Source organism: Grammomys surdaster, unplaced genomic scaffold (assembly GCF_004785775.1).
Source record: "Grammomys surdaster isolate TR1022 unplaced genomic scaffold, NIH_TR_1.0 880, whole genome shotgun sequence".
Classification (NCBI taxonomy): Eukaryota; Metazoa; Chordata; class Mammalia; order Rodentia; family Muridae; genus Grammomys; species Grammomys surdaster.
In genome coordinates, this window is record NW_021605299.1 from 202,810 (window position 1) to 212,348 (window position 9,539).

Sequence of the window (9,539 nt, forward strand, 5' to 3'; positions counted from 1 at the left end):
GCAGGGAGGTGGAGAGGATCTGAGGGAGGTGGAGAGGATCTGGGAGGAGTTGGCTGAATGAAGATGTGTGATCAGGATATAGTGTATGAAATTTTTTTCAATTAAAAAGCAAAATAAATAAACCTTTCAAATTAAATTTATTTATTTTGAGAAAGGATTTCTCTTGTGTAGTCCTGGCTGATCTGGAACTGTCTCTGTAGACTAAGTTGGCCTTGAACTCAGAGATCCATCTGCTGCTGTCTCCTGAGTGCTGGGATTAAAGGCATGCGCCGCCACAAATGGCTAAAATAAATAAATGTTAAAAAAAAAAAGAAAAACCTGAGCGTGGCAGGTGTGTTCGTAATCCCAGTATTGGGGAGGCAGAGATTTCTAGATCTTTAGGACTTTTGGTCAGCTTGTCTGGCCTACTGGGTGAGTTATAGCCTTGTCTCAAAAAACATTTCTTCTTCTGAGGAATGATGCTGAAGTTGACCTCTTACTTCTACACTCAAACACACACATGCACACACGCATGCATCTATATACACATAAACATGTACATAACACACCCCCACAATATTTGTAGTTTATATGGGTATGTTGGATAAGAATTGCCTTAGAATTCTAATAACCAACCAGACATTTCAATGGCATAAAATCAGATATGTTCATTCTCTTTCCTACAAAAGAAGTTCAGGAATAAGGCTCCCTGCATGTCCAGCTTTGCCTTTCCCCGTTCTTAGCTGTATTTCTGGAGGGGATCCTGGCTGGAGTGGTGGAGGAAGGGACTGGAGTGGACTGAGTGTCTCAGCTCTCACTGGGGCTGGTGGAGAGCGGTTCAGCTTTCTATGCTGCCAGGGTAGGGGTGGGGCATGGAGTACATTCTCATGATGCTTTAAGAGTTATTCTATTCTTCCAACGAAGAGGCTATTGTGAAGTCACCATGAATTCTGGGATTAGGACTACCTGAGGGCTTGAAGCAATTCACACACGCACACGCACGTATGCATGCTATATACTGATTATAGTTTCCCTTCTTTCTATCTCCCAGACCCCCCTCTCCTTCCCTACCTTCCTCTTTCCTCTCTTGTCCTCCCCTCCCCTCTTCTCCCTTCCCTTCTGGATCTACTTCCTTTCTGTCTCTTTTTTTTTTCTAATGAAAAGAATGGGATTCTAAGATATATCAATCAAACATGACAAAATAAAATATAACGAGATAGAGCAAAAACATCACATTAACGCTGAACAAGGCAACCCAACAGAAGGAAAAGAGCCCTAAGGCAGGAAGGCACAAGGATCCCACTTGTTCACACTCTAAGGAATATTTCTTCCAACACACAGGCACACTCTTATGTGAATAAACTTATTTTTGGGGACACTTTATTTTGAATGAGTGAGTTTATTAAGCACAAGTCAAGATAAAGGAAAAAATAAAAAGTGACAGGTTAACAGAGATGAATGTCATCCTATTGGAGCTTACAAACATCTAGCAAGAAATGACTAGGGGGAGACAGTCAGATGGAGTTTCCCGCAGGGAAATTCCTGGGCAGAGCGGGTGTCTCCTCAAGTGAACTTTTTAAACAAACGAATAATAAGCCTACACAAAGAACATCAGGCAGCTTGGTAAAGCTGGGAGTGGGAGAGGTGGTCCTTCCCAGGGAAGAGTGCTCTAATTGCTTCTTTGATGCCAAATAGTCAACCCTGAAAACATACATACAAATAGCTTTATATGGTCTTAACAGTTACATTTAACAATATATATGTACACACAAGCATGCAATAACAACTGCATTTAAAAAAGACCATGATTTATTGCAAAATAAAAAAAAGACCATGAATTTGAAGGAGATCAAAGAGAGGTACATGCAACATTTGGGAGGGAGGAAAAAGAAAGACAAATGTAATTAAAATACCATCTCTAAAGGAAAAACTAAAAGAGGAACAGTAGATAATAAATAATAGCCAGAGGCAGCCTCATAGAATTGGGTGCTCCCAAGATCCAACAGAAACGGACTGGGGAAGTCGGAGCAGTCAGCTGGAGTTCTCCACTGAGCTTTCTGTCCTCGGCTGAGCACCCATGGCTGCATTCTCAGCCCCTCTTCTCCTCCAGGTAGTTTTGTATTATGGGACACACAGTGCAGGACACACAGCGGCAGCTCTACTGTCTCACAGCTCATTTTCCTTCTAAGCTGTTTTCAAGGATACAATGTTTTTTATTCTTTGGTGGTTTGCTGTTCCCTTTCCTCTGTGTTAGAGTCTGGAGGAAAATCATCCCTAGGCAAGGGATCCTTAGAGGATCCTCTGAGACAAACATACTTGGATCTGAAATGGGAGAGGGCAGCCCTACTTCCAGAGCCAGCTTCTCAGTGAGCTCAATCATCCCAAGACAATTAACCAATAGAATGTACAGAATAAACCTTCATTTCCTTTCAAATGTTCTCAAAGCCCCCATTCACTTAGAGAATACGTCCCGTGACCTGGACGCCAGAGTCACTCTCCAGAGATCGTGCCTGGAGGGCAGGGTCCTCTGGTCCTTCATTTGGAATTCTTTTGCAGCGAGCCTGCCAGGAATGAAAAAGAGAAGGCGAAAGGGTGGGTGGCTGCTGGAGGCAGGGCAATCGCAAGGTCCCAGACCCTGCAGGCTCCAGTGTGAGGATTCCTTTTGGCTTCTTTCCTCTGTGGTTGATGCTTCTGCTTGGAGTTGCCAGGCAAGCGCAGGTAAATTCACTGGGAGATGGGAGCAGTTCTGGCCGAGATTATCCTGAACTTTGAAGAGGTGTCTGTGGGTGGACGCATTCATGATTACGTAGAGATAGCTTTGAATTTGATATAATATCTACAAGTCAGGGATACGGCCCAGGATCCTGTGTCTCTGCCGCTGCTCATTTCGCCTTTTCATGGCCAGGCTTTGAAGAGAAACATCTATAATGCTTTCCTGGCCAGGCAGAGGAAGGTGGGAGCAATGAGTTTAGATTTGCACTGCCAAGCTCCTCTTTCATTGGTCCTTTTTTCTGCCTCTCCTTAACTTTCTGCGATGGATTCAGTCACTGATGAAATCCTGACATGCTCCCCCCTCAAAAACAGGTATATGAGATGCTTTGAAAAATTCTTATTAAAAGGATGATGGGATTTCAAATAATCTGTTTAGGTGCTTGAAAATCTGCTCAATTCTGGGATTTCCGTTCCTAATTTTGAATGTGTGTTTGTGGCTACATTTATACTCTACCTACCTACCTATCTATCATCTATCTATCTACCTACCTATCATCTATCTATTCATCCATCCGTTTATTGAGGCACAGTCTCATATAGGCCTGCCTAGCCCTAACCTCATTGTCTGAGGATGACCTTGAACTTCTGATCCTCCTGTCTCTACCTCCCTAGTGCTAAATTACAGGTGTGTATCACCACATTTAGTTTATGCTGTGCTGTGGATCAAACCCAGGGACTTCAGCATTCGAGGCCTGCATTCTACTAACTGAGCTACAGCCTCTGTCTATTTGTGTTTTGAAAATAAACTTACAGAGCAATGCATTTCATTATGGCATTTTCATGCATACTTTGATTTGTTATTTCTTTCCTTATCCTCTCTCACGCCCTTTCTTCTAGGCTAGCTTCTTTCTTCTCTCTCCAGTCTCCAATCTTCTCATGCATCACAGCTATTCTGTCCCTTTTTCCTTCCTTATCTCTTAAGACCTCTCTCCCTTGTGCTGTCTGGTTTCTAGATATAGTCCCATTTCTACTTTAGTGACCTATATCTACACACATGTACATATATGTAAAAATTAAAATCTGGGACATGGCTTTGAGAGACAACATACAGCATATGTCTTTTTGGGTCCCGGTTACTTTGTTTAGTATGATAATTTCCTATTCCATCCATTTTCTGGTTGTTTCAGTGAGCTAGTGGTTGGATTGTAGCCAGTCAGAGGAAGTCAGGAGAGAACTTTCTACTTGCTCTGCTGTGTTAGGACTCAGAAAGTTTCAGCTTCTTGAACTGGGAAGATGGCTCAGTGAATTAAATGCTTGGTGTGAGAGGATGAGGGCCTGAATTAGGATCCCCCCAACTCACATCAAAGCTGGGTTGTGGTAGTGCATGTCTGTAATCCCAGCAGTATTGTGGTGAGAGGGTAGGCAGAGACTGGAGAATCCATAGTAGCTCATAGGCTAGTTAGCCTGGCATTCACAGTGGCAAGCAAGAAACTCTGCCTTAGGACTGATACACAGGGTTTTTGGTTTTTTTTTGGTTAGCTCAACATTTCTTTTTTATTGGATATTTTATTTACATTTCAGATGTTATTCCCTCACTCCATTTCCCCACTTTCCTGCCCAGGAATCCTCTATCCCATCCCCCCCTCCTATGAGAATGTGCCCCCACCTACTCTTCCATTCCTACCCCCCCACAACCCCCCCTACGGCATCCAGCCTTCATGGGACCAAGGATCTCCTCTGCCACCTATACCTGACAGGACCATCCTCCCTTGTATATACAGCTGGAGCCATGGGTCCTTCCCTAAGTGCTCCCAGGCTGGTGGTTTAGACCCTGGGAGCTGTGGTTGGTTGGTATTGTTGCTCTCCTCATGGTGCCGCAAATCCTTTCAGCTCCTTTAGTCTTCACTCTAACTCCTCCATTGAGAACCCCATGATCAGTTCAATGGTTAGCTGTGAGCATCTGCCTCTGAATATGTCAGATTCTTGCAGACCTCTAAGGAGACAGCTATGTCAGGCTCCTGTCAGCATGTACTTCTGACATCCACATCAGTATCTACCTTTGGTGACTGCACATGGAATGGATACCCAGGTAGAATGGTTTCCAGATGGCCCCTCCTTCAGTTTTTGTCCTACACTTTGTCTCCATATTTGCTCCCTTGAGTATTTTGTTACTCCTTCTAAGAAGGACCGAATCACCCCCAATTGGTCTTCATTCTTCATGAGCTTTATGTGGTCTGTGAGTTGAATCTTGGGTATTTCAAGCTTCTGGGCTAAAATCCAATAATCAGTGAGTGAATATCATGTGTGTTCTTTTGTGATTGGGTTACCTCACTCAGGATGATATTTTCTAGTTCCATCCATTTACCTAAGAATTTCTCGAATTCATTGTTTTTAATAGCTGAGTAATATTCCATTGTGTAAATGTACTACATTTTTTCCCATTCCTCTGTTAAAGGACATCTGGGTTCTTTCCAGATTCTGGCAATTATAAATACAGCTGCTATGAACATAGTGGAGCATATGTCCTTGTTATATGTTAGAGCATCTTCCGGGTATATGCCCAGGAGTGGTATAGCTGGGTACTTAGGTAATGATATGTCCAATTTTCTGAGGAACCACCAGACTGATTTCCAGAGTTGTTGCACCATCTTGCAATCCCATCAACAATGGATTAGTGTTCCTCTTTCTCCACATCCTTGCCAGCATCTGCTGTCACCTGAGTTTTTGATCTTAGCCATTCTGACTGGTGTGAGATGGAATCTCAGGGTTGTTTTGATTTGCATTTCTTGATGACTAAGGATGCTGAACATTTTTTTAGGTGCTTTTCAGCCATTTGTGTTTCCTCAGTTGAGAATTCTTTGTTTAGCTCTATACCCCATTTTTAAAAAGTGTTATTTGGTTGTCTGGAGTCTAATTTCTTGAGTTCTTTGTATATATTGGATATTAGTCCTCTATCAGATGTGGGATTGGTAAATATCTTTTCCCGATCTGTTGGTTGCCATTTTGTCCTATTGACAGTGTCCTTTGCCTTACAGAAACTTTGCAATTTTATGAAGTTCCATTTGTCAATTCTTGCTCTTAGAGCATAAGCCATTGGTGTTCTGTTCAGGAACTTTTACCCTATGCCTAGGTATTTGAGGGTCTTCTCCACCTTCTCTTCTATTAGTTTCAGTGTATCTGGTTATAGGTGGCGGTCCTTTATCTGCTTGGACTTGAGCTTTGTACAAGGAGATAAGAATGGATCTATTTGCATTCTTCTACATGTTGTCCTCCAGTTGAACCAGCACCATTTGTTGAAAATGCTGTCTTTTTTCCACTGGATGGTTTTTGCTCCTTTGTCAAAGATCAAATGATCATAGGTGTGTGGGTTCATTTCTGGGTCTTCAATTCTATTCCCTTGATCTTCCTGCCTGTCTCTGTACCAATACCATGCAGTTTTTAACCACTATTGCTCGATACACAGGGTTTTCTACCTTTGCATTTATGCTGTGGTAGAAGCATGCACCTTCCACATAACACACACACACACACACACTCCACACATGAACACAGGCATGGACACAGGCATGCACACAGGCACACACATGATGGAGACAGCTGGAGTTAGTAATGACACTGGCTTAGGGAAGTGGCAACAGTTGGCTCTCCTCAGTCTAACTTTATTCTAAATACTTATCCTGACATCCATAACTAAGTACAGCTCTCTCCTTTCATCAGAAAAAATCTTCTTTTTGTACCAGATGGAGGCATTATAGAAACTTCCAGCTGGTCAAAATATAGAGAACCACCAGCCTTAGTTGATACATCTACAATACAAGCCCTACACTCAAGCTCAGGGAACACCTCACAAGACCAGAGCAGAAAGATTATAAGAGTGAGAGGGCTAGGGCATCTAACCACCCATGCAAGCTCAATAGTATGGTTGCCTTAACAATGTCTGAAAAATAACAACACCAGGTTACAAGCTACTGTGCAAGGGGGAAATCTCACAATGTCCCATTCCTAGACAGTTACAGGCAATTAAAGGCTTTTAAAAGAGAGAATTAGTCTTCTCCAGGGACAGTCGCCCTACAGGTTATCCAATCCCAAGTGACCATCTCTAAACCTACAGACACACAAGTAATAATACAGGGACTTAACAGGTTGTGTGTGCACGTGTACATGTGTCTATGTATATATGTAGCAATAACAAAGAATAAACGTCCATGACTTTGAGAGGGAGTTGAGGGACATGGGTAAAGTTGAGAGGAGTAGGGGAAAGTGATATAAATACAATGCTCATCTCTAAAATTCTCAAAAAAAGGGAAAATAAACATAAAGAACTGTCTGTGGAACTTTCTAGAATAAAAGGTTGGCATAGTATCTTAGTATGACAAACCACTATAAAAATATTTTTGAATGAGTGATTTGTAATCCACAGAATTTTCTTTTATTTTCCAGTTCTGGAGGCTGGAAAGTCCAAGATACAGGCACTAGCAGAAAAAGTGTCTGGATAAGGCCTTCATGGATGGTGATGTCTCTGTGTCTTCAACTGAGGGAAGAGGCTGAAGGGCTTCCTCAAATCTCTTTTATAACCCATTCATGACTTAAAGGCCATCCTTCTCTCTCTCTCTCTCTCCCTCTCTCTCTCTCTCCACTCCCCTCCCTCCATCCTTCCCCCCTCTTTCTTCCTTCCTTCCTTCCTTCCTTCCTTCCTTCCTTCCTTCCTTCCTTCTTTCTTTCTTTCTTTCTTTCTTTCTTTCTTTCTTTCTTTCTTTCTTTCTTTCTTTCTTTTTTGTTTCTTAGTTATGGGGTTGAATCTAGGACCTCTTGCATGCTGGGCAGGTACCCATCCGCAACTTCTCACTAGGGAATTCTAGTTAAGTATTATATTACTGAGCCTGAGCTACATCCTCAACTCATCACCAGGCCCCAGCCACTGACCTTGGGGAAGACACCAACAGTTAGATCACAGCACATGATCATCTGGGAGTGAGAAAAGAAGATATGTACATTTTTTTCAGATAAAAAGCCATGGTTGGGAGCAGCTGCTGGGTATGGAAGAAGGTACCTATTAGGGCAGAGATAAAGATGGCATGCTTGGTATTATGGCCAGACAACTGGGAAATTTCTGAAATTTGTCCTTGAAAATGGTTACTCCTCATCATGAGGACATTCAAAGAACAGAGATTAGAAATTTGAATTTCTACCCTCATCTTAGTTTGCCCCCAAACCCTATGGCATTTAATTTTGCCAAATTTTTGTTCCTAAGCTGGTAAGGTATAAAGAACACTGAACTAGAGTAAGCACTGATATCCAAATTGCTTTCTAAATCACCAATTCATATATGTTGTGATAGTTTTAGTTTTATCTTTAAAAGATTTATTTTATTTTATGAGTGTGAGTGTAAACTTGCATGCATGTGTGTATGTGCACCTCAGGCATGCCACCACGGAGGCCAGAAGAAGTCATTGGATCTGCTGGAACTGGAGCTATAGATGGCTGAGAGTCACCATTGTGGGTGCTGGGAATTGACCCAGGTCGTCTACAAGTACAACAAATACTCTTCACCATCGAGCCATCTTTCCAGTCCCCTGTGGTGATGGCTTTAATTGTTAACTTGACACGAACTAGAGTCACTTGGTAAGGGAGTCTCAATGAGGGATTGTCCAGATCAGGTTGGTCTGTGAGCATGTCTCTCTGTGTGGGAAGCAGTTTGTTCTCATTGCTTTAATTGTTTTGGGAAGACTTGGCTTGAAAGTGGGTGGCACCATTCTCTGGGTTTCTGGACTGTACAAGTATAGATATAGAGAAGGCAATCTGATCACTAAGCACACTTGCCTTCTGTTTTAGTGAGGATCTCCTTTCACAAGAAGAGACACCATGACCAAGGCAACTCTTATAAGGGACGTTATTTAGGTTGGATTACAGTTTCAGGGGTTCAGCCCACTGTCATCATGGCAGGAAGGATAGCATCATACAGGCAGACATGATACTGGAAAAGGGACTGAGAATTCTGGTATCTTGATCAGAAGGCAGCTGGAAGCTGACTGTTCTATGCTGGGTAGAGCTTCAAAGCCCACCCTCATGGGGACATACTTCCTCCAACAAGGCCACACCTCATAACAGTACTACTCCCTATGGGCCAAGCATATTCAAACTACCACACCTTCCTTTCTGTCTGCTCTTGAGTGTGAATGTAATGTGACCAAATGTTTTAAGTTCCTGCCACCTTTACTTCTCTGCTATGATGGACTATATCCTGGAATTGTAAGCTGGAATAAATCCTTTCTTCCTTAAGTTTTTTTTTTCAGCATCAGAAGTTAAACTAGAACACCTACATAAATTCACTTAATATTCACTTAATATTCACTTACTGGTGAATATTATAATGACTAATATAAATATTCATTTAACTGGTAAACAGGAGAGCCAGAGACTTGGTATTGATTATGGTTTGGCTGAGTGTACTCACGGATGTCCATACATAAAGACCTTTAGGGTAGTGTTATTAGAATGTGTTGTGGACCCAAAAGAGCTTTTGCCTGGGGCTAGAGAGATGGTGTTGTGGTTGAGTGCTTGCTGCTCTTCTAGAGGACCTGAGTTTGGTTCCCACTGTCCATGTCTGGTGATTCACAACCACTTGTAACTCCAGCTCAAAGGAATCTGATGCCCTCGTCTGGTCTCTATGAACAGACACACACACACACACACACACACACACACACACACACACACACACACGGCATACACACAGAAAGACACACCCACATATGCATTAAAAATAAACCTAAGAGGTAGAGCTTAATGGGAGGTCTTTCGTTCTCTCTCTCTCTCTCCCTTCCTCCCTCCCTCCCTCCCTCCCTCCC